This window comes from Lynx rufus, unplaced genomic scaffold (assembly GCF_022079265.1).
Source record: "Lynx rufus isolate CCGP_SWC_20201006 ecotype Redwood Valley unplaced genomic scaffold, mLynRuf1.p SCAF_14, whole genome shotgun sequence".
In the NCBI taxonomy this organism is placed as follows: domain Eukaryota; kingdom Metazoa; phylum Chordata; class Mammalia; order Carnivora; family Felidae; genus Lynx; species Lynx rufus.
In genome coordinates this window covers 37,797,456-37,823,866 of record NW_025814828.1, presented here as the reverse complement: position 1 = coordinate 37,823,866, position 26,411 = coordinate 37,797,456, and positions in this window count along the sequence as shown.

The window sequence follows — 26,411 nt, the reverse complement described above, 5'->3', positions numbered from 1 at the left end:
GGATCAGTTTTCCCTGTTAACATTTCTCAAATCCAAGTTCAAGACTGAACCCTTTGGAGACCCTTCTATTGAATGAATAAAGAGTCTGTTTCCATCATTTCCTTCAATGTATCTTCCTGTCGAAGATGTGATAATCTTGCAAAAGCACAAAGCAATGCAAAATGATTTATTTAAACATGCCTACCAGGTGATTGCCTGCCTTAGTTGTCATTTCAGACACAGTAGCAGCCCAGAGGGTTTTCTCTGCTCTAAGCCTGAAATAAGTTCTGGAGAATAAAGAGAAATTTGCTGTTTTTGGTTATGCGATCTCGAGTACTGTGTGGGCGCATGGCCACTCTCCTAATCTGGGGAAACTTCTGAGAAAAATAGACACCGTTATTATAAAATCTGTGTTTACTGAGGTAAGGGAGGTTCAGAGAAGAAAATCAAATGAAAAAATAATGGCCCACATTTGCAAAAGTTTTGTAGTCGATGTGATGAAATTATGAAAGCTCTCTGACCCTTGTTCTGCAAGTCTAGCATATGCAGAGCCTGATACTTGTTTCTAAATGAGGAGTTTATCTCCAAGGGTCAGAAATACTTCGTTTCACATATGGGTATAAGGTTTTAAATTCTGACCGATTCGTTTGCATCCCCTAAGTTGCTTTTCGTTTTCAGAATGTCTTTCACATCGAATGCTTTCCAATCTGCTCTATTCAACATACGAGCCAGGTATTGCTGTTTGTGGACAGAATATGTGTTTTGAAGTAAATGCCAAGTTTGATCAAGATCTATTGCAATTGGTTTCTCAGAGCTGTTTTGAGATTTCTTTCTGGGAAGGGAAGATTGCATTCAGGAATCATGCAAACCTTATTTCAAAGACCGTTATCATTTTCTGGGGCTCGCCCTTCCCTAAAACCAACTACTGTCCTGAAGCTACTGTTGCTTTTTTCTATCAGAATCTTAAATGTCTTCAAGACTAGAAATTTGGATATTGTTATTAGATTCAGATCTGATAATGGTTCACTGTCTTATTAGAGGTAGAATTTCTTATTTGCTCTGAATCTTTTGTCACGGCCATAAAAGGGGGATAAAATGTTTTTACCTCTTCGGTTATATAAAGTCATCCTTATCGTCCATCGAAAGAATTTATTAAGTATTGATTTATGAATGGAGCCACGCTTGGCAGGCATAGGCAGATCGTAACTTTCTCTGGAATATGGTTAATTTCCTTCAATGCACCACCATGATGGACCAAATATATTTATGACACACAGATAATTGAACAATAAACATCTGAATGAATAAGCATAACGTTCAGGTGTTTGCAATATGTAGAAGTAAAAGAGTTTCTGAATTTAGGTGGGAACTTGTGAGTGGAGAGTCGAGGTATATTTTATGTTGAACGTGATAATGGGAAACTTGTTCACTCAGGCAATTAATCCGTGAGGGTTTTCTTAAGTAATTGGGGTTTTATTTTGTTTTTTAAAAATTATTAATTTTTACTTATTTTTGAGAGAGAGAGAGAGAAACAGAGTGTAGGTAGGGGAGGGGCAGAGAGAGAAGGAGACGCAGAATCTGAAGCAGGCTGCAGGCTCCACGCCCTGAGCTTTTCGCACAGAGTCCAACACGGGGATTTGAACTCACGAACCGTGAGATCATGACCTGAGCCGAAGTGGGACGCTCAACCTACTGAGCCACTCAGGCGCCCCTTGTATTTGGGGTTTTAAAAACTGTAATGACATATGGCACTGATAGGACGAGGTAAAATGGCACTTTACAATAAAAGAAGAGGGAGGGAGGGGCAGACAGAAGAGGAGGGAGAGAATCTTAAGCAGGCTGCACACTCAGTGTGGAGCCCAATGTGGGGCTTGATCTCAGGACCCTGCGTCCTGCCAAGAGTCAAGAGTCAGAAGTCTTGACTGCCAAGAGTCAAGAGTCTGCCAAGAGTCAGAAAAAAAAAAAATCAAGAGTCAGTTGGATGCTCAATAAAGTGTTCCTTAGGGTCCACTGCACGGCAGGTATGCAAGAAATGGAGCAAATTATTCCAGAGATACTCCTCTTTCAAGGTTGAAGTGGGTAGAAGACTGAGAAGAAGGAGAATCTTTAATTCTGATGTTGTTTTGAACAAATTGTTCTGCTCCTGGTAATACTCCCAAATCCTTGACTATTCCTGCTGTGCAGATTTATTTCAAAATGAATACATAACATCCAACCACCTATAACAAGCAAATGGCTTAGAAATAAGGAGGAAACAATGACACTGCTGTTTTAATGAAATTAACTTAAATTGCAGGTAAAAAAAGGTCTCATTTTGTTTATGGATTCAAACTCTTTAAGAAAAAGAGATGTGTGGGTTGGTTTTTTTTTTTCCAGCTGCCTTAAAATATGACTTTAAGTCACTACTTGTGACAATAAGATTTTTCTAATAGTAAAGCTTCTCTAGTTACAAACCTTGTGTGAAATTCGAGAGACATAAAATTTCATTTAAAGAAGGCAAACTGCTTACGTGAGAGGGAAACTAAGAAGCAGTCAATGGAAACGTATAATTTTCAGATAAGAAGAAAAAGTCATGAAAAATGGGGCTTGCGTTGTGTAAAAGGACTATCATATAATTTTGTTTGCATATCATGTGTAAAGAAAGGAACCACAACCTGAGTCATCTGAAGGATTGCGTAAAGTTGCTGGAAAGGGCTATTGATTATCAGAAGTTTCCTATCAGTTCCTTTTTGCTCCCCTCTACCCTTTTGGCATACATTTGTTGTAGATTCGTGTATCTACCACCCCAATCAGGATATAGAACAGTTCTGTGAGCCCACCAAAATGACCTCATGTTATCCTTTAAAATTTTTTTTAATGTTTAATTATTTTTGAGAGAGACAGAGCACGAGTGAGGTAGGGCAGAGAGAGAGGGAGACACAGAATCTGAAGCAGGCCCCAGGCTCTGAGCTATCAGCACAGAGCCCAAAGCGGGGCTCGAACTCACGGACGGTGAGATCAAGATCTGAGCCAAAGTCGAATGCTTAACCAGCTGAGCCAGCCAGGTGCCCCTGTGTTATCCTTTTATAGTCATACTCTCCTCCCCCACCCAACCTCTGACATCCACTGATCTTTTTTGTCTTTCCAGAAAGTCTTTTTTTTTTATTGTTTATTTTTGAGAGAGAGAAAGAGAGAGTGAGCACAAGTTGGGGAGGGGCAGAGAGAGAGAGAGAGAGACAGACAGACAGAATCCAAAGCAGGCTCCAGGTTCTGAGCTGTCAGCACAGAGCCCGATGTAGGGTCAAAGTCACAAACTGTGAGATTGTGACCTGAGCCGAAGTTGGACACTTAACCAACTGAGCCACCCAGGCACCCTAATTCCAGAATGTTTTAAACTCGGAATCGATGCAGTAGTAACCTTTACAGACTTGCTTTATTCAGTTGGCATAATGCCTTTGAGACTGATTAATCTTGCGTTTATCAATAGTTGTTCCTTTTCATGGCCGAGTAGTATTCCGTTGTATAGGTGTACTAGTTTTGTTTATGCATTCACCATTTGTTGTTGTTGTTGTTTTAATATTTCTTTGTCTATGTCTTTTGAGGGTGGGCAGGGGCAGAGAAAATCCCAAGCAGGCTCTGCACTGACAGCATGGGGCTCGATGCAGGGCTTGATCCCACGAAGTGAGAGATCACGACCTGAGCTGAAATCAAGAGTCCAACGCTTAACTGACCGAGCCACCCAGGAGCCCCTCCATTCACCATTTGAAGAACACATGCGTTGTTTACAAATAGAGCTGCCACATGCACTCATATACCGGCTTTGGTATAAACAAGTTTTCATTTCTCTAGGGTAAATATCGAGGAGTAAGAGAGCTGGATTACTTGAGAAGTGTATGTTGAACTTTAAATGAAACTGCCAAACCATCTTCCAGAGTGGCTGTACAATTTTGTGTCCCCACTAACAATGTATGAGAGTTCCTCTTGCTCCACACCTTTGCCAGCAACTGATATCGTCGATATTTTTTAATGTAATGATATCTCCTCAGGGATTTAGTTAGCATTTCCCTAATGGTTAAAAACGTTATGCATCCTTCCACATATTTGACATCTTACTTGCTCTTTGGTGAAGTGTACGTTCCAGTACTTTGCAAAATGTTTTCGGAATTTTTATTGAAATAATTCACATGCAGCTGGTTGTGTTAGTTCACATGCAGCTGGTTGTGGAAAAAATTTTTTAATGTTTGTGTTTGAGAGAGAGAGACAGAGCATGAGCACAGGAGACCCAAAGCAGGCTCCAGGCTCTGAGTCGTCAGCACAGAGCCCAACTCGGGGTTTGAACTCATGAACTGCGAGATCATGAGCTGAGCCGAAGTTGGACCCTTAACTGACTGAGCCCCCCAGGCGCCCCAATTCACATGCCGGTGTAAGAAATAATGTAGAGAGATCCTTTTCTCCTTTTTGTTTATCCCCTAAACGTTTTATAGTTTCACATTTAAGTCCATTATCTACTTTAAGTAAATAGTGCATGAAGTGTGAGGTCTAGGATAAGGTTCATTGTTGTTTATGGAGGGCTAATTGCTCCCACATTTCTTTTTTATTTTTTTTATTTATTCACTTATTTCTCATTTTTTAAAAAGTAAAGTCTAAGCCCAGGTGCCTGGGTGGCTCCGATGGTTAAGCGTCTGACTCTTGGTTTCAGCTCAGCTAATGATCTCCCTGTTCGTGAGTTCAAGCCCCGGCTATGCCACTGACCTGCTTTCCGCCCCCCCCCCCCCCGCCCTCAAAATAAATAAACTTAAAAGAATTGCATGCTTTCTACCCACTTATCCAGCCAGGTGCCTGCTCCCCCATTTCCTGAAAAGACTCTTCTTCCTCTATTAAACTGCATCTGTATCTTTGTCAAAAATGAGTTGGTTGTACTTGTGTTGGAGCTGTGTCTGTGTTCTCTATTATGACCCACTGATCTAAGTAGCTACCTCTCCACCAATACCAGACTATCTTGATGACTGGAACTATAGAGTAAGCCTTAATATTTGCTAGAGTGAATCTTCCCACTTTATTCTTTTTTATCAAGATTATTTCGACTATTCTTGGGACTGTGCTTTTCCCTATGAATTTTAGAATAACCTTGTCTATTTCTATAAAAAAACACTTCCATAGATTCTGGTAGGAATTTTCTTATCCCAGTATATCAATTAAGAGAGAATTAACGTTTTACAATTTTGAGCCTTCAAATTCATGAGCCTTCAAAAACATGGTATGTCTTTCTATGTATCAGGTCTTCTTTAATTACTTTCATCAGTGTTTAAAAATTTTCAACATATAGATCGAATACATGTTTTGTTAAAGGTATACTTAACTCTTTCATTGCTCTTTAGCAATTTTATTATTTTTTGAAGATGCTTATTTACTTTGAGAAAGAGAGAGAGAGAGGGAGAGCATGCACACACACTAGAGCAGGAGAGGGGCAGAAAGAGGAGGAGAGAGAATCCCAAGCAACCTCCTGCTGTCATGATCTCATGAACTGTGAGAGCTGAAATCAAAGAGTCAGATGCTTAACCAGCTGAGCCAGTAAATTACTAAAATTTTTGCTATTTTAGTAATATGCCATTTTAACATTTGGTTTCTGCACATTCCTGTTACTATATAGATATATAATTTAATTTTGTGTGTTCATCTTATTATCCTGTGACTTTAAAGAACTCACTTATTAGTTCTAGGAGGTTTTTTCTTTTCTTGTTTTTTTTCTTTCTTCTTAGACCTACATGCTTTTTATTTCTTTATCTTGCCTTATTGAATTGGCTAAAACTTCCATCACTGTATTGGGTAATATCAGTAAGGCAGACATCCTTGTTTTATTTCTGATCACATGAAAAAAAATATTCATTCTTCCATCATTAAGGATAATAGTAACCATCAAATTTTTGTAGATGGTGTTTATCAAGTTAACGAAGTTGTTCTGTTTCTAGTTTCCTGTGAGTTTTATAATAAATAGGTTTTGAAATTCATCAAATACTTTTTCTGCATCAACTGGTAAGATCATGTGATTTTTCTTTTCTTTAGACTTAATATGGCTGAACAATGTTGGGTTTTTGTTTTTTTTTAACTATCGAACCAAATTTGCATCCCTGGAATTGTCTTCTGTTGGTCATGTCTGTCATTCTTTTTATACATTGTTAGATTTAATTTTTAGTATTTTGTTGAGGGTTTTTGAATCAAAGCTCATGAGAGCTATTGATCCATCGTTTTATTTTTTTCCTACATTCTTTGTCTAGTTTTGATATTAAAGTCCTAATAGCTTCATATAATGAATTGGGAAGTGTTCCCACCTCTTCTATTTTCTGTAACAGATTGTATAAAATTGGTGTTAATTCTTTTTAGACATAGGGGAGAATTTTCCAGTGAAACCATCTGGATCTAGATATTTTATTTTGAGAGTTTCAAAAATTCCAAATTCAATTTCCTTTAATAGTTATAGGGCAATTTAAATTAAGTGTTTAATATTAGATGAGCTCAGATAGTTTGCACTTTTCTAAGAACTGGTCCATTTCATGTAAGTTGTCAAATTCATGTGTGTAGAGTTGTTTCAAGTATGTCATTATTATCATTTTGTTGTCTGCAGGGTCTGTAATGATATTCCCTCTTTCACTCCTAATCAGGTTATTTATGTCTTCTCTTATTTTTGCTTTGCCAGGTCTTGCTTGTGGGTTGTCAATTGTATTGATCTTTTAAAAGTACCAGCTCTGTGATTCATTAATTTTTCTTTATTGTTATTCTGTTTTCAATTTCATTGATTTTTGCTGTGATCTTTCTTAGTTCCTTCCTTGTGTTCATTTTGGCTTTATTTTTCTCTACTTTTCTTAGGTTCTCGAGGTAGGATGTTAGATTATTGATTGGAGACTTTTCCTCTTTTCTGATGTACACATTTAAATTTAAATTTACCTCCTAGCACTGCTTTTGCTATGTCCTACAAATTTTAATGTGTTGTATTTTCATTTTTATTCAGTACGAAGCATTTTTAATTTTTTTCTTTACTGTTTAATTTATTTGAGAGAGAGAGAGAGAGACACAGAGTGTGAATGGGGGAGGGGCAGAGAGAGAGGCAGACACAGAATCCAAAGCAGGTTCCAGGCTCCTAGCTGTCGGCACAGAGCCCAATTCGGGGCTCAGACTCGGGAGCCGAGAGATCATGACCTGAGCCGAAATCAGACACCCAACTGAGTGAACCACCCAGGTGCTGCAGTACAATGTATTTTTTAAATTTCCCTTGATGCTTATCATTGAGCAATAAATCATTTAGGAGTGCGGTTTTTAATTTCGCAGTGTTTGGAATTTTTCTGTTATCTTTCTGTTGTTGATTTGCAGTTATTTGTTTGTGGTCAGAGAACAGACTGTATGATTTGAAGATTTTAAAATTTGAACAGTGCCCTATCTTGTTTTATGTGCCTCTGGTACTTGAAAAGTATGCGGATTCTGCTCTTGTTGGGTGGAGTTTTCAATATTAATTAGATCTGTTAGTTGATGGTGCTTTTGAGTTTTTCAATACCCTTGCTGATTTTCTGTCTAATTGCTCTAATGGTTGTTGAGAGAAGGATGTTGAAGTCTCCAACCTTAATTGTGTCTATACTGCTTTCAGTTCTATCAATTTTTGTCTGCAGCTTTCTGTTTCTGGTAAGTTTCCTTGCTTTGAAGTGCGCTTTATCTGAAATTAATGTAGCCAATTCCACTTTCTTTTGGTGTATGTTACCATGATATATCAATCTGTTTATATCATATTTGAAGAGTGTTTTGTAGAGAGCATCTAGGTAGGTCATGTTTTAAAATCTTTTCTGCTCATTTTTTTTCTTTAAGTATTACTTTTAGAGTATTTACATTTAATGCAATTATTGAGATATTAAGGTTCAAGTCTGCTGTTTTAGTTTTTTCTGTTTGTTCTCTTTGTCTTTTATTTCTGTGTTCATTCTCCTGCCTTCTTGTGGATTACTTGAACCTATCCATTTTGATTTGTCTATAGTGGTTTTGAATGCCTTTTTTTGCACAGCATTGTTAATTTTTGCTCTGTGTATCATATTATAAATACATAACTTATCACAGTCTACTGACATTGACATTTTACTGGTTTGACGGAAGTGAAGAAAGCTTACCTTCCTTAACCCTTTTAAATATGATTATCTTACATGTTTCCTACACAGACATTTAGAGTCACATCAGGCATTGTTATCATTTTTCTTTCAGTCATCAAACATAATCTAGAATGCTCAAGAGAAGTAGTAAATGCATTTACGTGTATTTTCTGATCCTGTGTTCTTTCTTCCTTCGTGGTGACCCAAGATTCCTTCTTTAATCATTTCCTTTCTCTTAATAAAACTTCCTTTAGCCATTTTTTTTTTAGGGTAGGTGTGCTAGTAACAAATTCTTAGTTGTCCTTCGCCTGAGAATGTCATTATTTCCCTTTTAATCCTGAAGGATATTTTCACTGGATGTAGGATTGTGGGTTTACAGTTTTCTTTTAGCCCCAAAGAAATGTTGTACAACTTTGTTCTGGCCAACATATTTTTTGGTGAGAAATCCTTTGTCATTGGAATTATTCTCTCACTGTTGGGTAGTGGTTTCTCTATCAGTGATTTCAAGATTGTTTCTTTGTCTTTGGTTTTCAGAAGTTTGTCTTGTGCCTTTATGTGGATTTCTTTGTGGTTCACTCGGTGTCCTGAATCGGAAGGTTTATACCTTTTGCCAAATTTGGGAAGTATTCAGCAGTTACCTCATCAAGTAGTTTTTTAGCCTCACCCTATTTCTCCTCTCTTTCTGAGACTTCCATGACATAAATGTTAGACCTTTTTTTCCTCTGAGAATCTGTTCATCGTGTTTCAGTCTGTTCTCGTTGAGTCTAAAGACTGTATACAACTTCTTTCGTTCTCTTGTCAAATTCAGTAATTCTTCTCTACTTGCCTTCCATTTCGCTCTCGATCCCATCCTTTGATTTTTTGCTAGAATTTACATTTGGTTCTTGGTTTTTTATTTTATTTTACTTATTTTGAGAGAAACAGAGACAGTGCAAGTGGGGGAGGTGCAGAGAGAGAGAGAGAGAGAGAGAATCCCACATAGGCTCCAAACGCCAGGGCAGAGCTGAAACTCAAGAAACCACAAGATCATGATCTGAGCCGAAATCAAGAGTTGGATGCCACCCAGATGCCTCTGGTTTTTCTTTATAGCTTCTATTTCTTTGCTATGATTTTCAGTTCCTTTGCTGAGGCTTTAGTAGTGTTGATTTCAAGTGTGTTCATGAGTGTGTTTCAAGTGTATTTATAATTTCTTATTCAAGCAATTTTATGATGCCTGCTGTAAAATCTTTGGCAGATAATTCTAACACATCTGCCATTTTTCTAGGGAATCGTATTGCATATGTTTTTTCATTCAGTTTGAGATCTCCTTGGTTCTTGGTAGAAGTGACTTTTTTTTTTTTTCTATCCTAACCTGGACGTTTTGCATATTGCCTGAGACTCTGGACTGTATATAGACCTTTTGTTTTAATGAGTTTCCTCTGACACTGCAGAGTGGAAAGGGTGACGCTGCCTCATTACTGCTAGTTGCAAACAGCAGTCTGATTTCTCCACTTAGTTTCCCTTGACACTGAAATGGAGGGAACTCATTATTACTCCTGGGCAAGGGTGGGAGTTTTGCCTTCCCACTACACCTCCACTGATATCTCCCTGGCTGTCATTGGTAGGAGTGCCTCATGAGTACTCCCAACATGATCTCCAGTGGCACCATGGTGTAGGCATCTTCCTTACCATTGGGCAGTATTGTAAATCTCAACTCTCCACTTGGGCCCCTGGGTACCTCCTCAGTGCATGAGAACGAGGGGTGTTTCATTACTACCGGGTGATGGAGGAAGTCCAGGCCCCCCGCATGTTTTCTACCGACTCTATGATTTGGGGTGGGGGCGTGGCACTTTGTACTGCTTGGCGTGAATGAAAGTGCCACCTTCTTTCTTGAACCTTCTCTGATACAACACTTGCACGCAGGTTGGAGTGCCTCAGAACCTGATGAAGTTGAGAGTCCAGGCTTCCTACTTAGCCATTCCTGGTATGGGTAGAGGTCAGGCCACAGGAGGTCAGGCCACAGGTTTTTCCCAGTGATGTGTGGCTGTATTACAAAAGTTATTTTCTAAAAGTTTCATCTCTTGCTAGGCTGCCTCTTCCCTAACCCTTAGGCTAGAGAGAGTATGCTTTATTGTTTTCTCTTTTTTTGGTTTTAAAGTTTATTTATTTATTTTGAGAGAGACGGAGAAAGCGTGAGCAGGGGAGGGACAGAGGAGGGAGAGAGAGAATCCGAAGCAGGCTCCACATAGTTAGCACAGAGCCTGATGTGGAGCTTGAACTCGGAAAACATGAGATCATGACCTGAGTTGAAACCAAGAGCCACTCAGGCACACCTTGCTTTCTGTTTTAACTGTGCGCATTGGCATTTCCAGGTTGCTTCTCCAGCACCCAGTCTGAGACATATCGGGCAAAAACGACACTCGGGTAAATTATCACTGTGTCTCTCTTTGGATCCTAAGGTTTTTAGCTGATCTCCATTTTTCTCTCCACCTTTCAGAATCTTATGTTTGTGACATACATAATATCCGGGGTTTTTAGGTGTACTTTGTGGGAAGAATAGGAAAAAGCATGTCAACTCCATGTTCCCCCACGTGCATCTAATTTTGAACTCTATTCTGTAACATTGCTCTATGTGTCTGTCTGTATGACAATGCTACACCTTCTTAATTACTATAACTGTGTAATAAGCCTTAAAATCAGGTGGTGTAGGGGCACCTGGGTGGTTCAGTCAGTTAAGCAACAGGTCATGATCTCACAGTTCCTGAGTTCGAGTCCTGCATCGGGCTCTGTGCTGACAGCTCAGAGCTTGGAGCCTGCTTCGGATTCTGTGTCTCCCTCTCTCTCTGCCCCTCCCCTGCTCATTCTCTGTCTCTCAAAAATAAATAAATGTTAATTTTTTTTTTAAAAATCAGGTGGTGTAATTCATCTCATATTATTCATCTTTTTCCAAATTGTTTCTTATTCTAGTTGTTTTTTTCTTTCTTTGCCCTTCCATATGAATTTTAGAGCTAACGTGTGTATCTATTAAAACATTTTGGGATTTTGATTGGAATTGCATTAAATTAGTAGAACAGTTCAGGGAGAATTGATACCTTTACTATGTTGAGTCTTCCAACCCATGAATATAGACTATCATTCCTTTTATGTAGGTCTCCTTGAATGTCTTTCATTGGTATTTGGTAGTTTTCAACATATAGATGGCAGACTTTTTAGATTTATACCTAATTATTTCATTTTTTGCAATTATAAAAAGTTGTATTGTTGAAAACTTTTCTATTTCCAATTGTACATTGCTACTATATGTAAATGTGATTGATGTTTGTGTGTTAACCTTGTATCTTGCAATCTGGTAAATAACTTATTAGTTCTAGTGGCATATTTTTGTAGATTCTTAGGTTATATAGGTAGACAATCATGTTGTTTGTGAGTAAGGGCAGTTTTATTTCTAACTACCCAATTTGGGGGCCTTTGCTATCTTTTTACTTTTGTACACTGGCTAACAACTCAGGTGTGATTTTGAATAGTAACAGTTAGAGGGCCATCACTGCCTTGTTCTGATCTTAAGTGAAAGTACTTTCATGAGTAAGTATGGTATTATCTGTATGTTTTTTGTACATACCCTTAATCACGTTGCAGAAGTTCCATTCTGTTACCAGTTTGTTGAGATTTTTTGTCATGAATGGGTTTTACACTTTTTCCCAGTGCTCTTCTGTATCAGCTGATATGATTGTGTGATTTTTTTTTTTTAATGTTTATTTATGTTTGAGACAGAGAGAGAAAGAGCGTGAGCAGGGTAGGGGCAGACAGAGAGGGAGACACAGAAGCCGAAACAGGCTCCAGGCTCTGAGCGGTCAGCACAGAGCCGGACGCGGGGCTCGAACTCACGGACCACGAGATCGTGACCTGAGCTGAAGTCGGACGCTTAACCGACTGCGCCACCCAGGCGCCCCATTACTATAAAATTTCTAAACTTTCTCTAGCTGTATTCCACAAATTTCTATATGCTGTATTATCATTCAGTTGAAAATATTTTTTGACCTTTCTCTTTGACCCATGAATTATTTTGAAGTGTTTTGCTTAATTTGTAGGTGTTTAATGTTTATTTATTTTTGAGAGAGAGAGAGAGACAGAATGCGGATGGGGGAGGAGCAGAGAGAGAGGGAGACACAGAATCCAAAGCAAGCTCCAGGTTCCAGCTGTCTGCACAGAACCTGATGTGGGGCTCGAACTCATGAACCTTGAGATCATGACCTGAACCTAAGTCAGATGCTTAACTGACTGAGCCACACAGGCACCCTAATTTGTAGGTGTTTAAAGACTTTACTATTATCTTTTCCTTACTGATTTCCACCTTAATTCCATTATATTCTTTGAATATGTCAATTCTTTTGAGCTTGTTAAGGTTTGTTTTAGGACCCACCATCTGGTCTATCTTAGGGAATATTCATCTGTACTTTTTCCACATGAATTATTAAAGAAAAGGAGATAGTTAACAATATGTGAGAAAGTAACCAGATCATACTCTAGATGTATACTAATAAAATTTATTTTAAAACATTTTCCATCGCTAATGATATTTATATTCATTTGGCTACTTCGAAGAACTGCTTAGAAACCAAAGACTAGAACATTTCTAGTTAAATGATAGGGGCAAGATAGTGAGGTCCAGGATCTCTCTACATAACATGCCTGTAGCCTATGCTTCTAACCAGGACCCCGGACCATAGCATATCACTTATCACCTGGGTACAAATACTGTTTAAAGCCGTAAAGTGGAAAGAATATGGTTGTAAACATCACTATTCTACCTTTTTATTTTTAAGTGTATTTATTTTGAGAGACAGAGAAAGAGTGAGTAGGAACAGGGGGAAGAAGAGGGAGAGAGAGAATCCCAAGCAGGCTCCACACTTAGCGTGGAGCCCAACGCAGGGCTCGAACTCATGAACTGTGAGATCGTGACCTGAGCAGAAACCAAGAGTCGAATGCTTAACTGACTGAGCCACCCAGGCGCCCCGCTATTCTACCATTCTTAAATATCCTTTTCTGAAAGGAACTCAATTTTATATACTATATTTTTGTTGTATAATTAAAGAGGATACTTAAAACATTTTTATGGGCTCCAATATGTTTCACAAAATTGTATATTTGCCAGAGTAATTATTGTTATTATGTTATTATTGACAATTATGCCAATAAATTGTGAAACAATTTTTAGTAAATTGTTAGTAAGCAATTTATAAATAATTGTTACTAAACAATTTTTAGCAAATTGCAGCAAAACATTGTTTAATGGCCTTCATCTAAGTACAGTTAAGCACCCTTCTTGTTTGTTTTAGGAGTGACAAGACTTCATTGCCATTTTGGCATTGAATGGTGACTCACAGCATTCAAGCTATCTTGGTTTCTAGGTTTTAAAAACACACATGGGTCTCTAATTACATCACAGTTGTTTCCTATCCAGAAGGCTATCTGTTACGTCTCCCTCCTTATATATGTGTCTTGTTATTTTGCCCATCAGAAGTGAATTCTTTCAGGGGGCCTGGGTGGCTCAGTCAGTTGAGCGTCTGACTTTGGCTTAGGTCATGATCTCACAGTTCCTGAGTTCAAGCCCCGCATCTGGCTCTGTGCTGTCAGTGTAGAGCCCGCTTTGGATCCTCTGTCCCCCTCTCTCTGTGCCCCTCCCTGGCTCGCACTCTCTGTTTCTCCAAAATAAATAAAAATTAAAAAAAAAAAAGAGATGAATTCTTTCATGACAGAAGGCAGCATCAGCCACAGCCTATCCTGAAGACAGCTACTGTCAAGAGGAAGAGGAATACAAAGAAAGAGATACTGTAGAGGCCTTGAGAAGCAGCCTGATTTTCAATATGTACCTTTTATGGGTTGAAATGTGTCTCCTGCAAATTCAAATGTTGAAGTCTTAACCCCCAGTACCTCAGAATGTGACTTCACTTGGCAATAGAGTCTTTACAGAGCTAATCAATTTAAAAGGATGTCATTAGTGTGGGCCCCAATCAATGATAACTAGTGTGCTTATCAAAAAAAAAGAGATTTGGACAGAGACAGACACACATAGAAGGGATGTGGTGTGAAGGCCCAGGGAGAAGACGGCCATCTTACAAGCCAAGAGAGGAGCCTGGGACAGATTCTGCCTCACAGCCCTCAGAAAGAACCAACTCTGGCCAACACCTTGATTTGGTACTTTGAGCTTCCAGATCTGTGAGACAATACATTCCTGTGGTAGAAGCCACGTAACTTGTGGCTCTTTGTTCCAGCTGCCCTGGCAAGTTAATCCGGTGCCAAAAAGAACAAAAGTCACCACAAGAGGTTTCCAGCCAAATTGCCTTTATGGGAGTGTAGTTCAGCACATTTTGTTTTCCTGTGGTCGGTCACGTGAGGAAGCAAAAAAAAAAAAAAAAAAACAAAAAAAAAAACAAAAAAAAACCACAGAGAAGCTGCTGGAAAGGTTTCTCTATAATTTTTTCCCTTTCAGAGTTGGATGAGACTGTGAACTGAATAACTACTGAATAACTACTTACCCATCTGCAGCCGGATACCCTGCAGCTCTTTTCCAATGGCAACTGAGAATCCCTTTGATTTATGGCTCCCCGGTCTTTTCTTTTATTCTGACCTCTTCTACTTATTCAATAAATTGATCAGTTAAAGTTCAAAGAGTTTCTCAACTTGAAGACCCTCAACGCAAAGAAAGGCAATAAAGCTCAGGCAACTTTTGTGAGACTTGACATGTGTCCTTCAGGAAACCTTGCATGAGACAAGAATATTTGTTGCCTTAAGGAATAGTGATAGAAGGAAGAAACCTATGCACTGAGGACCTGTATTTAGCTTCTTTCTCTGCGTGAGGATAGATTTAACTTGCACCTGGATTGGGCTAGCTCTATGCTCCTCTCCAGGGATGCCTGAAAAGTCTGGTACTGACCGTTGGCTAAGATAAGGGTGAAAGGTGCTAGTTAATGGTTTATAATATGCTATTTAAAGCTCAAAATTCCCTCAAAGGCATCATATCCTGACTTTTCTACATTGTTTAGGGGTCTATAGATGATGATTTGCACCTGGTTTCACAGTTGACAGTCTGGTTTTAGTTGTGACCAGTGGAGTATTAAAGGCCCCTCGGCAAACTTGTGTCTCTGGTTCTTTGAAACCGAGGTGCCTTGAACATATCTTAGTAGCCCATAATCTGACTATAGAGCACACCCTCTGCAGTGGAAAAAGCACGATGACAGGGACTCCTGGATATGTCAAAACCCTCCATGATTGATTGCTTTTTTTCTTTTGCTGTACTTCCCTCGATTAAAGCCTTATGTGTGAAAGGTTGTTAAGTCCTTTCAACTTTTTGATCCTGTATGATCGTTACACCCACAAACCCTAGATTCAAGGCTGAGACCTTGAGCTCTTCCTAAAATTTACCTTAAAGGGTAAAGCAAACACACGTTCTAGAGACCACAGATTGAAAAGAAAATGGGAAAGCAGTAGGGACCCCAATCTTTGTTGGGTTTTAAGGCAGACTCAAGGCCTGGATAAGAGGTCGTAAAGATGTCTGGGATGCCGGATCTCAGTTCTAAGTGTAAATAGAGGGAAACTCAGGAGCCCCATAGGCATAGAATAGACACTCTTGGGCCATCAGATCCCAGTTTCCCTACCTCTATCAAGAATATAACTCTGGTTGGAGGGTGAAGGTAATTGAGACAGCAGGTAAAATTAAAATGGGTCTTGACAGTTATTTCTTCCGGTTCACATGACTTCTGTGCTTCTAGAGACTACCTCTGGGGCCAAAAACATTACAGAATATAAGAGAGCAAAAGCTACAGCATAATGAAAATTGGACAATTAAATCAAGGTCATCTGCCAAAGGCACACATTCTAAATAACTATTAAATTCACTGCTTTCCATAAACTATTTGTTTTGAGTGTTGGATTAAATTGGTCCAAGACAGTTTTATATTCTGGGCCCTCCAGAGGCTCTAAATGGGATATCTCTTGTAAAGCATGTGCGAATAAAGGAGTTATGAAGTACAAGAGAACAGCAGAAACATTTATGCACAGAAAATGCCTTGTAACCTTAATCAGGATAAAGAAAGGAGTAAGCGCTAGAAGAACGTCTACCATTAGAGAGGTGGTTAAACAAATTATAGCACATTGAAATGATGGAATATTATGCAGACATTAAAATGATAATTAAGATTATGGAGAAACATAAACAAGATGTCTGATATGATGTTATGTAAAACCAGAAGAACACAAAGTGGCATATAAAAATATGAGAGCGTACAATTACATATGCAAGTTGAAGGCAATATATTAAAACATTGAATTATAAATTGGAGTGGGCCATTGATTTTTTATTTTAACTTGTTTAATGTTTTTATTTACTTTTGAGAGCGAGAGAGAGACAGACCCTGAGTAGGGGAGGGTTAGAGAGGGAGACAGAATCCGAAGCAGGCTCCAGGCTCCGAGCCATCAGCACAGAGCCTGATGTGGGGCTTGAACTCAAGAGCTGTGAGATCATGACCTGAGCCAAAGTCAGACGCTTAACCGACTGAGCCACCCAAGGTCCCCAGGGCCATTGGTTTTTCATTGAAATGTATACTGTTCTACGGACTTTGTGTATGTATGTACATGCATGTATATCTTCTGTATGTGTATATTTCTATATAAACATAAGACATTTAGTGGTGGACGCATTAGTATGGATTTTTTGGAGATACCTCTTACTGTTTAGAGCAGCACTTTCCAATGGCACTTGCTGCAATGATACAAATGGTCTGGAAGTCTGTGCTGTCCAGTATGGTACATACTAGCCATATGTGTCTATCATGCACTTGAAATGTGGCTAGTGTCGCTGAGCAATCAAATTGTTGTTTTTTCAACTTAACTAGTTAAAATTTAAATTCAAGTAGCCACACATGGCTAGGGGATGCCATACTGTTCTCTAAAGTGTACCAATGTGTAGCTAGAAGATAGATAATGTTCAGTAGCACGTTTGTTAGTCTGGATTTTTGTCTGTTGCCCTTCATATTTTTTTCTATAATCGATTGGGACCTGTGTAAGTACTCTGCCATTTACTTCTCCCATTGGAGCAAGAGCTGAGGCAAAAGGTGCACTGTGCTGAAACATTAAAGTTAAAAGAGCTCCGCTTACTCTCCACTTCAGTGGAGTTTTAGTGCATCAATTTTGGCCTATCAAAAAATCTTTACTGTAATCACAAGTATACAAGAGTCCCACAGTTCCCCTAACAGCTGCCTCTTTCTGGGACAAAAACATAAGACCAGAAAACCACCAGGTTGTATGCTTCCTGGGTTACCCTGGCCTAGAAGGTACATGAACAAAGGGCTCCTGCACAGTCAATAACCAAGTCAATATGAATGGGAGAGAAAAGAGCATTGGTTAGTTCTCCCATTTGAGAAAATGTGGAGGCTCCATCTGACTGTGTGTTTTTGGAATCCTGTTCTCATGTGTCCCTACTAAGCGATGCCCACCTGATTTAGATAGATCTCATCCTGACTTCTGTGTTACCACACTGGTCCCTTCTTCAACATCTTTGCATATCCACTGTCTCAATCACATCTTTACATTCTTATCCCACATCTACACCCTGGAATCCCATTTTCTTCTCCGGAGGAACTGTTGAGTTGGTTCTTGATGGATGGGAGAATCGGGATTAGAGAGGAGTTAGGGAGAACAACTGACTCAAACCTGGTGTGATGTAATTCCCAGACTCTTTTAGACAACTGATGATTATTACTGATATATGGTAACATGCTGGGGGACTGTTCTGATAGACCTAAATGAAATTTCTTAGACTGGAGGTGTTATTTACTAACCTCCTATCCATCTACCTATCACATAGTAGTCTAAATATCTTTAAACAGTCTTTCATCTTGTATCTGGTCCAACAATGATTTCCTAATCAGTCTTTTTCCTGTGTCTTTACCAAGAGTAAAATCTTTTCCTTGGCAGATATAGAGGCTTAGTCTCTTGAATGAAACTTAAATAAAACTTTGACATAATGAATTTGTCAAATTTGTTTTTCTTAAGACTTTGGAGGTCCTGCCAAGATGACTCAACTCATGAAAACCTACCAGAATGAAGGGAGAACAGCCCTGAGTTGAGTAATACCTCACTAAGAATGATATTGAAAACTTGGAGAGGGAGTTTGGAGCCAGAGTGTTGGATGTCTCCGTGGTTTGGGCAATTACAGTGAATGTCACCATCCTCGTTCCTCCTGTACGTTCCTGGAAAAGTCATTTGGTGCCGGAAAGAAGTCATAGGACTGGAGGAAAGGTGAGTTGAGTATTACGTTATGCTACTAAGGGATGACAAAATCCTCTAGCAAAGATAGGGTGTGAAAGTACTCATTTATTAAATTAGTTGCAGAAAGTTATTTTGTATTTCACTGGCAAGGGCTTCGTGACTTATTTTCATTTTTCTTTTAGCTTAAGTTGTATAATTAGCCTGGCAACTTTTTACATGTTTGTATATGTCTTTAAATAGTCATTTATAATTCTTTGTGTTCGTGATCAGAGAGATTCTAGATAGAGAGCTGCCTGTTTCTTTAAAATACCTTTGAAAAATTATAGGTAATTGATTAAAGGAAGTGGTCGTTTGTATGCACCATGAGAACATCTAGTCCAAACAGAGAGATTCATCTTGAGCTGGAGAAGGAACAGAAAATCCTTTCAGCTAATATCACAAAAATATACTATCTTATTCTCTGATGTTAAAGAAGAAGACAGTTTCTTGTGTTGGGCATAGTGACTTGAGGGATTGGCTGGAATGGACTAAGAGCTGGAACTTTCTCTGTAAATATAAGTAGTATTATTAAATGCAAAGCATCTACCTACCTACTTACTGTTGCAAGCTGGGTTCTCCTGGAAGTAGATCCAGAGGTAGAGTTTAGCAGGGAGGTATGAGGAGATCAACACATATGTGCAGAAGGAGAAGTCCAAACTGATGCCGGCCCTACAGATGCCCTGGCAACCCCGTGGGGGCACTCTGGAGTTAAAATTACCCTTCCGAGTTGTTTCCTGTTAGGTCAAGATGGCCACACATTAAATCACCACTTGGATCAGGATAGTGCTAACTTTGTGGCTCCCTGCAGCCAAGGTAGCAGTGACAACTGAAGGCTTTCTGTTTACATCACTCCTAGCAGCTGGGGCATGTCTTTCAATCAGAAGGGATCCCGGTGGAGCATAAAGGGGTCCACCTCCTTAGTCATGTAGTTTTTTGAAACCAAATTACCTAATCTAGAGGGAAATTAGCAAGCTTGTCAAATTTATCATATTTAATGGAGCACATATTTAATTAGTCTAGGGACTTAGCTTATGTACATTTAGAATAAATGGTCTCAAGAACTCATACACCCAAAAAGAGAAGTAAAAAGAAAAAAATGTGCTCAAAAGGGAACAATTAAATTTTAGGTAATGGCTGACCTTTAGGTAACTAAGAAACAAAGGAATGAGCATTGTTGTCAAAGCTAATTTTAAGAAAATGTTCTAAATGAAGACTTGAGCAAAATTAGAATAGTTTTAATATTACATAACAAATAGGGGCTCCTGGGTGGCTCAGTAGGTTAAGTGTCCAGCTTCGGCTCAAGTCATGATCTCATAGTTCATGGGTTTGAGCCCTGCATCAGGCTCTGCACTGACTGCTCAGAACCTGGAGCCTACTTCATATTCTGTGTCTCTCTCTCTGCCCCTTCCAACTTGTGCGTGCACACACACACACACACACTCTCTCTCTCTCTCTCTCCCTCCCTCTCTCTCAAAAATAAACAAACATTATAAAAAATATTGTGTAACAAATAAATATTGGAGAATTATAAACGTTATTACTCTTAGTTATCGTAAATCATATACAAATTAAACTATTTTGTTAAATTGTTTTTAAAGATAGTGATAGCATCCTAAATTTTCTAGAGACTATCTACAAAAATAACTGCAACTAACATCATACTTAATGGTGAGACACTTGAATTTTTCCAACTAAGATCATGTTCCCTGTCACTACTCTTTTTCCAAATCATAGTGAAAGTTCTAGCCAATGCACTCAAACAAGAAAAGGAAATAAAATATATGCAGTTTGGGAAGTAAGAAATAAAGCTGTCTTTGTATATGATATGATTTTCTCTGTAGAAAATTCAGAAGAATTCACAGACAAAACTCCTGGAACTAATAAGTGACTTTGGCAAGGTTTCAGGAGACAAAGTCATTATACAAAATTCAATCATTTTTCTATATACCAGCAATAAACAAGTGGAATTTGAAATGAAAAACACAATACCATTTAGGTTGGCAATTACCAAAATGAAATACTTAAGTACAAATCTTACAATATATGCACAAGATCTATATGAGGAAAACTACAAAACTCTGGTGAATAAATAAAAAAACTAAATAAATGGAGAGATATTCCATGTTCATGGATAGGAAGACTCAATGTTTTTAAGCTGTCAGCTCTTCCCAACTTGATGTATAGATTCAATGTAATCTCAATCAAAATCTCAGCAATTTATTTTGTGGATATTGACAAACTGATTCTGTTTATATAGAGAGGCAAAAGACCCAAAATAGCCAACATAATATTGAAGAACAATGTTGGAGAACTGACACCACCTCACTTCAAGACTTACTATAAAGCTACAGGAATCAAGACATTGTGGTATTGGTGAATGACAAATAGATCAATGGAATAGAACAGAGAACTCATAAATAGACCCATATAAATATAGTCAACCCATCTTTGACATAAGAAGCAAAGGCAATACAATGGAGTAAAGATAGTTTGTCTATAGATGGTGCTGGAACAACTGGACATCTGCATGCAAAGAAATGAAATTTGATATACACCTTGCACCCTTCACAAAAATTAACTCAAAATGCATCACAGACCCAAATGTAAAACACAAAACTATAAAATTCATAGAAGATAACTTAGAAATTCTAGATTACCTTGGGTATGGCAGTGACTTTTTAGATACAACACCAAAGGCACAGTGCATGAAAGAAATAATTAATATGCTATACTTTATTCAGATTAAAATCTTCTGCTTTTTTAAAGACAATGTCAAGAGAATGAGAAGACATACGAGAGACTGGGAGAAAGTATTTGCAAAAGACACATCTGATAAAGGACTGTTATCCAAAACAACATTATTAATCATTAGGGAAATGCAAATCAAAACCACAATGAGATATCACCTCACATCTGTTAGAATGGCTTCATTAAAAAAAAGCAAGAAATAAGTGTTGGCAAGGATGTAGAGAAAAAGAAACCCTTGTGCACTGTTGATGGAAATGTAAATTGGTTCAACCACTATGGAGAACAGTATGGACATACTTCAAAAAAATTATAAATAGAACTACCTTGTGATTTAGCAATTCCACTTCTGGGTATTTATCTGAAGGAAACCTAAACATTAATTTGAAAAGATACATGCACCCCCTTGTTCATTGCAACATTATTTATAATAGCCAACACATGGAAACAGCCTAAGTGTCCATCAGTGGATGAATGGGGAAAGAAGATATGGTACACAACACACACACATGCACGTGTGCGCGCACACACACACACACTGGAATGCTATTCAGCCATTAAAAAGAATGAAATCTTGCTGTTTTCAACAGCATGGATGAACCTTGAGAGCATTATTCTAAGTGAAATAAGTCAGACAGAGAGAGGAAAATATCGTATGATCTCTTATACGTGGAACCTTAACAGCAACAGAAACATGCTCACAGATGCAGAGAGCAGATTGGTGGTTGCAAGAGGCAGGGGGTGGAGGAAAGAGGAGTTGCTAAACTTTTTTAAAAAAATTAAATAAATTGAGTAAAATTTTAACTATATATAAACTAGACACACACACAGAATTGTTAAAACTCAACAATCAGGAAACAAACAACCTCATTAAACAATGGGCCAAAGATCTGCACAGACACTTCATCAAAGCTATATAGATGGCAAATAACCATACGAAACTATGCTCTGCATCATGTGTCATCACAGAAATGCCAATTAGAACAATGATGGCATAGCACTACCCACCCGTTAGAAAGGCCAATTCCTGGACACTGAGAACACTGAATGCCAGGGGCGCAATAGGAATTCTCGTTTATTGCTGGTGGGGATCGAAATGGTACAGCCACATTGGAAGACAGGTTGGAGGTTTCCTAAAAAGCTAAACATACTCTAACATAGGATCCTACAGTTGTGCTCCTTGGTATTTACGCACAGGAATAAAAAACTTATGTCCACACAAAACTTGTACATGGATGTTTATCGCAACTTTATTCATAATTGTCAAAACTAGGAAGCAGCCAAAATGCTCTTCAGTAGGTGAAGGGATAAACTGTGGCTCAGCCAGAGGATGGAATCTTATTTTGCACTAGAAAGGAATGAGCTATCAAGCCATGAAAAGACACGGAGATTACATAAATGGGTATTACCAAGTCGAGGAAGATGGTCTTAAAAGCTACATATTGTATGATTCCAACTGTATGACATTTTGGAATAGGCAAAACTATGGACAGAATAAAAGGATCTGTGGTTGCCAGAGGTTGCAAAGAGGATACATAGGCAAAGCACGGAGGACTTGTAGGGCAATGGAAATACTCTTGGGGATACGATAATGATGGATATACATCACACGTTTGTCCAAACCCATAGAATGTACAACAAGATTGAACTAGAATGTAAATTATGGGATTTGTGTGATTATGATGTGCCAATTTAGGTTCACTAGTTGTAATTAATATACCAATTTGGTGGGAGTGTTGATGATGGGGGGTGCTATACATTTGTGGGGGCAGGGATATCTCAATATTTACCCCTCCATTTTGCTGTGAACCTTAAACTGCTCTAAAAAACGTCCTAATGTAAAATAATTAATTAATTAGGAAAAGATAGATGCATTCGTCCTGTATAAAGTATATACAGTACTTGATTTTATTTTCTTACAAAATAATCTAAGTAATTGAGTCTCTCTAATACCTGTCTTATGTGTCAGGAAAGTGATGATTCCTGACACACAAATTTTAGGAAAATGTAAATTTAAACATAGATGCTCAACTAAATTGATCTATAATAACTAATACCTTTCTGAATTTTTTGTCTGTGTGAAAGCCAACGAATATTTCAAAATTCATAAATACTAGTTACTCCACTTATACCATGTGAGTAAAATCTCACTATGTTATAATTTTTTGAGAACTTACGCTTTTAATATCCACCGTGATTGCATTGTTACTTAATTAATTTACAACTTATTCAGAATCTTTCAATTATAATTTATGTTCTATAAGATATAAGTGTAATTGATTAATACTCTTAGGTTACCTGGAAAATTTTTAAAGAGATCAAAGTGAATAGAGAAGGAGAAAAGCAAAAGTAGTTGATCACTAGATAATAGCTTTAATTTATATATTCTTAGCTATATGTGAACATATCTGTCGATGTAGAAAAAGTACTTATATGTTTATAAGGTACTTATAAGTTAAAAGTACATATAAGTACTTATATGTTAAAAGCTGAAGTTTAAATTTTCAAATAATGTTGTAATCTTTCATTTTCTTTAGTGTGGTCATACATGTATATGTTTATTTTATTTATTTATTTTTTAAGAAATTTTATGCTTTTTTGAATTTATTTAAATGTTTTTATTTTTGAGACAGAGAGAGACAGAGCATGAGTGGGGAGAGGGGCAGAGAGAGAGGGAGACACAATATCCTTAGCAGACTCCAGGCTGAGTTGTCAGTACAGAACCCAACGCGGGCCTCAAACCCCCGGACTGTGAGAAGATCATGACCTGATCATGACCTGATCCAAAGTCGGACGCTTAACCACCTGAGCCACCTAGGCGCCCCAAGAAATTTTATGCTTAAGTGGGAGAAAATACTGGTAGTTCAGAAGACAAAATGTCTTCAGAGTATTGTCTGCTTTGAATGTGAGACAATAAAAAGTTATTCTTTGTTTTTCCAGTATATTCTACCTAGATGACAGATGATTTTTGCCTCATACATCCTGACTGTGCATTCTCAAGAAAGTCTGTTAATTTTTATGCTATTTTATGCTTTGGGGAATTCCATAACTATAGACAGCTATAAAACACTGACATAAAGAACTGAATTTTTAATGTTTATTATAGAATCATTCTGTTATAGTTGTTATGTGGTATTGCTCCTGTCTGGATCTTTCTTGTTCTCAAACAGTTGTATTCTTGTTGGAAAACTCTTATGATGTTGCTTTCCTCTGAGCTCAAACCTCAAAATCAGAGTAATACAAATGAAAAGGATTTATTGGCACCCTAACCATATTCATTGCTCCCAAGACAGCTGCTACATAGCACCAAAGGATTTTTCCTCATCTTCTAACTGATAAATTGGCACTCTTGAGCAAGAAAGAATGTTAGAAATAATTAGCTTTGCTTGGTATGCTCATTATCTTCTTAATTGGCTCAACAGAATGGTAAGGTTGTTCTTTATTAGGGTACAAAATCTGAAGGCAACTGTCAAATTAAAGAAGAAACTTAATCTCCCCCAGGTTAGTCTTGTGAAGGACCAGTGCTACAGTACAAAGATATTTGTAATAGTGGTTAATCTTCATAATATGTGTAGATTCCTACTTTTATTTCTATGCACGGGATGACACATTATCAATAGGCTGATTTCTCAAAAACTTCTATGTCCGGCTATAAAAATGTCTTATGAGATATTACTGATCATGACATACATTTTATAGGAGAGACCCTAAGGTGCTTTCGATTCACCAATTCCTCTGCTGATCGTGGTATATTTTAACCCTTATAATAATCAATTAAGCTGGGACAAAATGTTATCGGGAGGTGTACATGCTTCGGAACCGTATCTCAATGAGAGATTTCATTCTTTTTCACTCTGATGTGATGGAGTGTTGCTGGAATAAAGGGATAGACTTCTCCTCAATCAGAGATTTCTGTTCTCATGTTACATTTATCTAATAGCAAAGCCATAAGTTACAGATTGGCAAATGTCTCTGAGGGAGCTATTAAAGATAACCTAAGAGATTTGGGAAAACAGCCTTTAGCAGAGACTCTGGACTATTTTAATGTAGTTGGGTTTGAGAGAACGAGCTTATGGATGTGTGCTGATGTTACCACTGTAGTCTGACACTGGGGAGACTCAGCCTATGGGGAACTTAAGATGCATAATTTCCAGGACTGTTTTTTTTCTAGAAGTAGATAACTCTATGAAACTAGACTGTTGAACAATATCATTGGAACAAGATTTAATTATGTAGAATTGAGTAAAACCTTTGACAAAAATCTAATAGTGATTATTTTCTTGGAACATTGTGGTATTGTTTTTAATAATCTACTTTTATTAGGTATATAATGAAATTCTTTTCTGCCTTTTTCCCCCCTCTATCTCTAAATTTCAGTTTAACAGGCTTTCATTGTTGAAACCCTAGTTTAACCTGTAATTTAATATTTGGGATTAAATGCCTACTGAACTGGACCCGCCTGATAATATTTTTAATCATAGAGTGATTGGCACACTGTATAAACCGACCTGAAAAAAATTATGAAAATAAGGTGTTCTTCTTCTAGCCAAATTGGAGTATTAAGGGCCAGATTCATCCTCCTGTAAGAAACAACCAAAAAATGGACCAAATATAGTGGAACTGCAGTTGCCAGACTATGATGAAGAATCTGAGCATCCCTGCTGGGCGGTATCAGAAAAGACTAAATTGAGAGTCAGTACTCTCATCTCCACAGGGTAATAATGAGGTTCCTCAATACATCCTTCGTCCACCACATGACATGAGTAGAAACCACATAGAGAACTTAGATTTCTACTTCCACCTTGTGGTAACGAACCACCCTACTCCCTTGTTCTTGGAATGGTATGAGGGAGAATCAGAAATCTCACCACCCTCTGTGGTGTCATTGTAGGCCATGTGAAAAGGCCATGTGAAAAGCCTGCATCTCTCTCCACCTGGAAGTAACTAAACATCTCCTACCCCTCCTACTGGCATGGTGCCAGAGGAGGCCTAGTGGAGAGTTGTGATTTTTACCACCACTTAGTGGTAACAAGGTAAATCTCTCATGGTGTCAGTGAAGGAAAAGTGGTGAACAGTAATTAGGTGCGCCTCCCCTTACTAGCCATGGTGGTAACAGTGAAGCCAAGATGGGAAGCCTGAATTCCTATCTCTGCCCAGTAGTAAAAAGAGCCCTCTTCCCCAGGTGTGAGCAGAGTCTGAATAGAGAATCTGGCGTAACAAGATGGTACTTACCTCACTCACCTAAGCAGTGTCACAAGAAGCCTGGTAAAACACAAGATTTTAAAGAGATCCAGAATCATA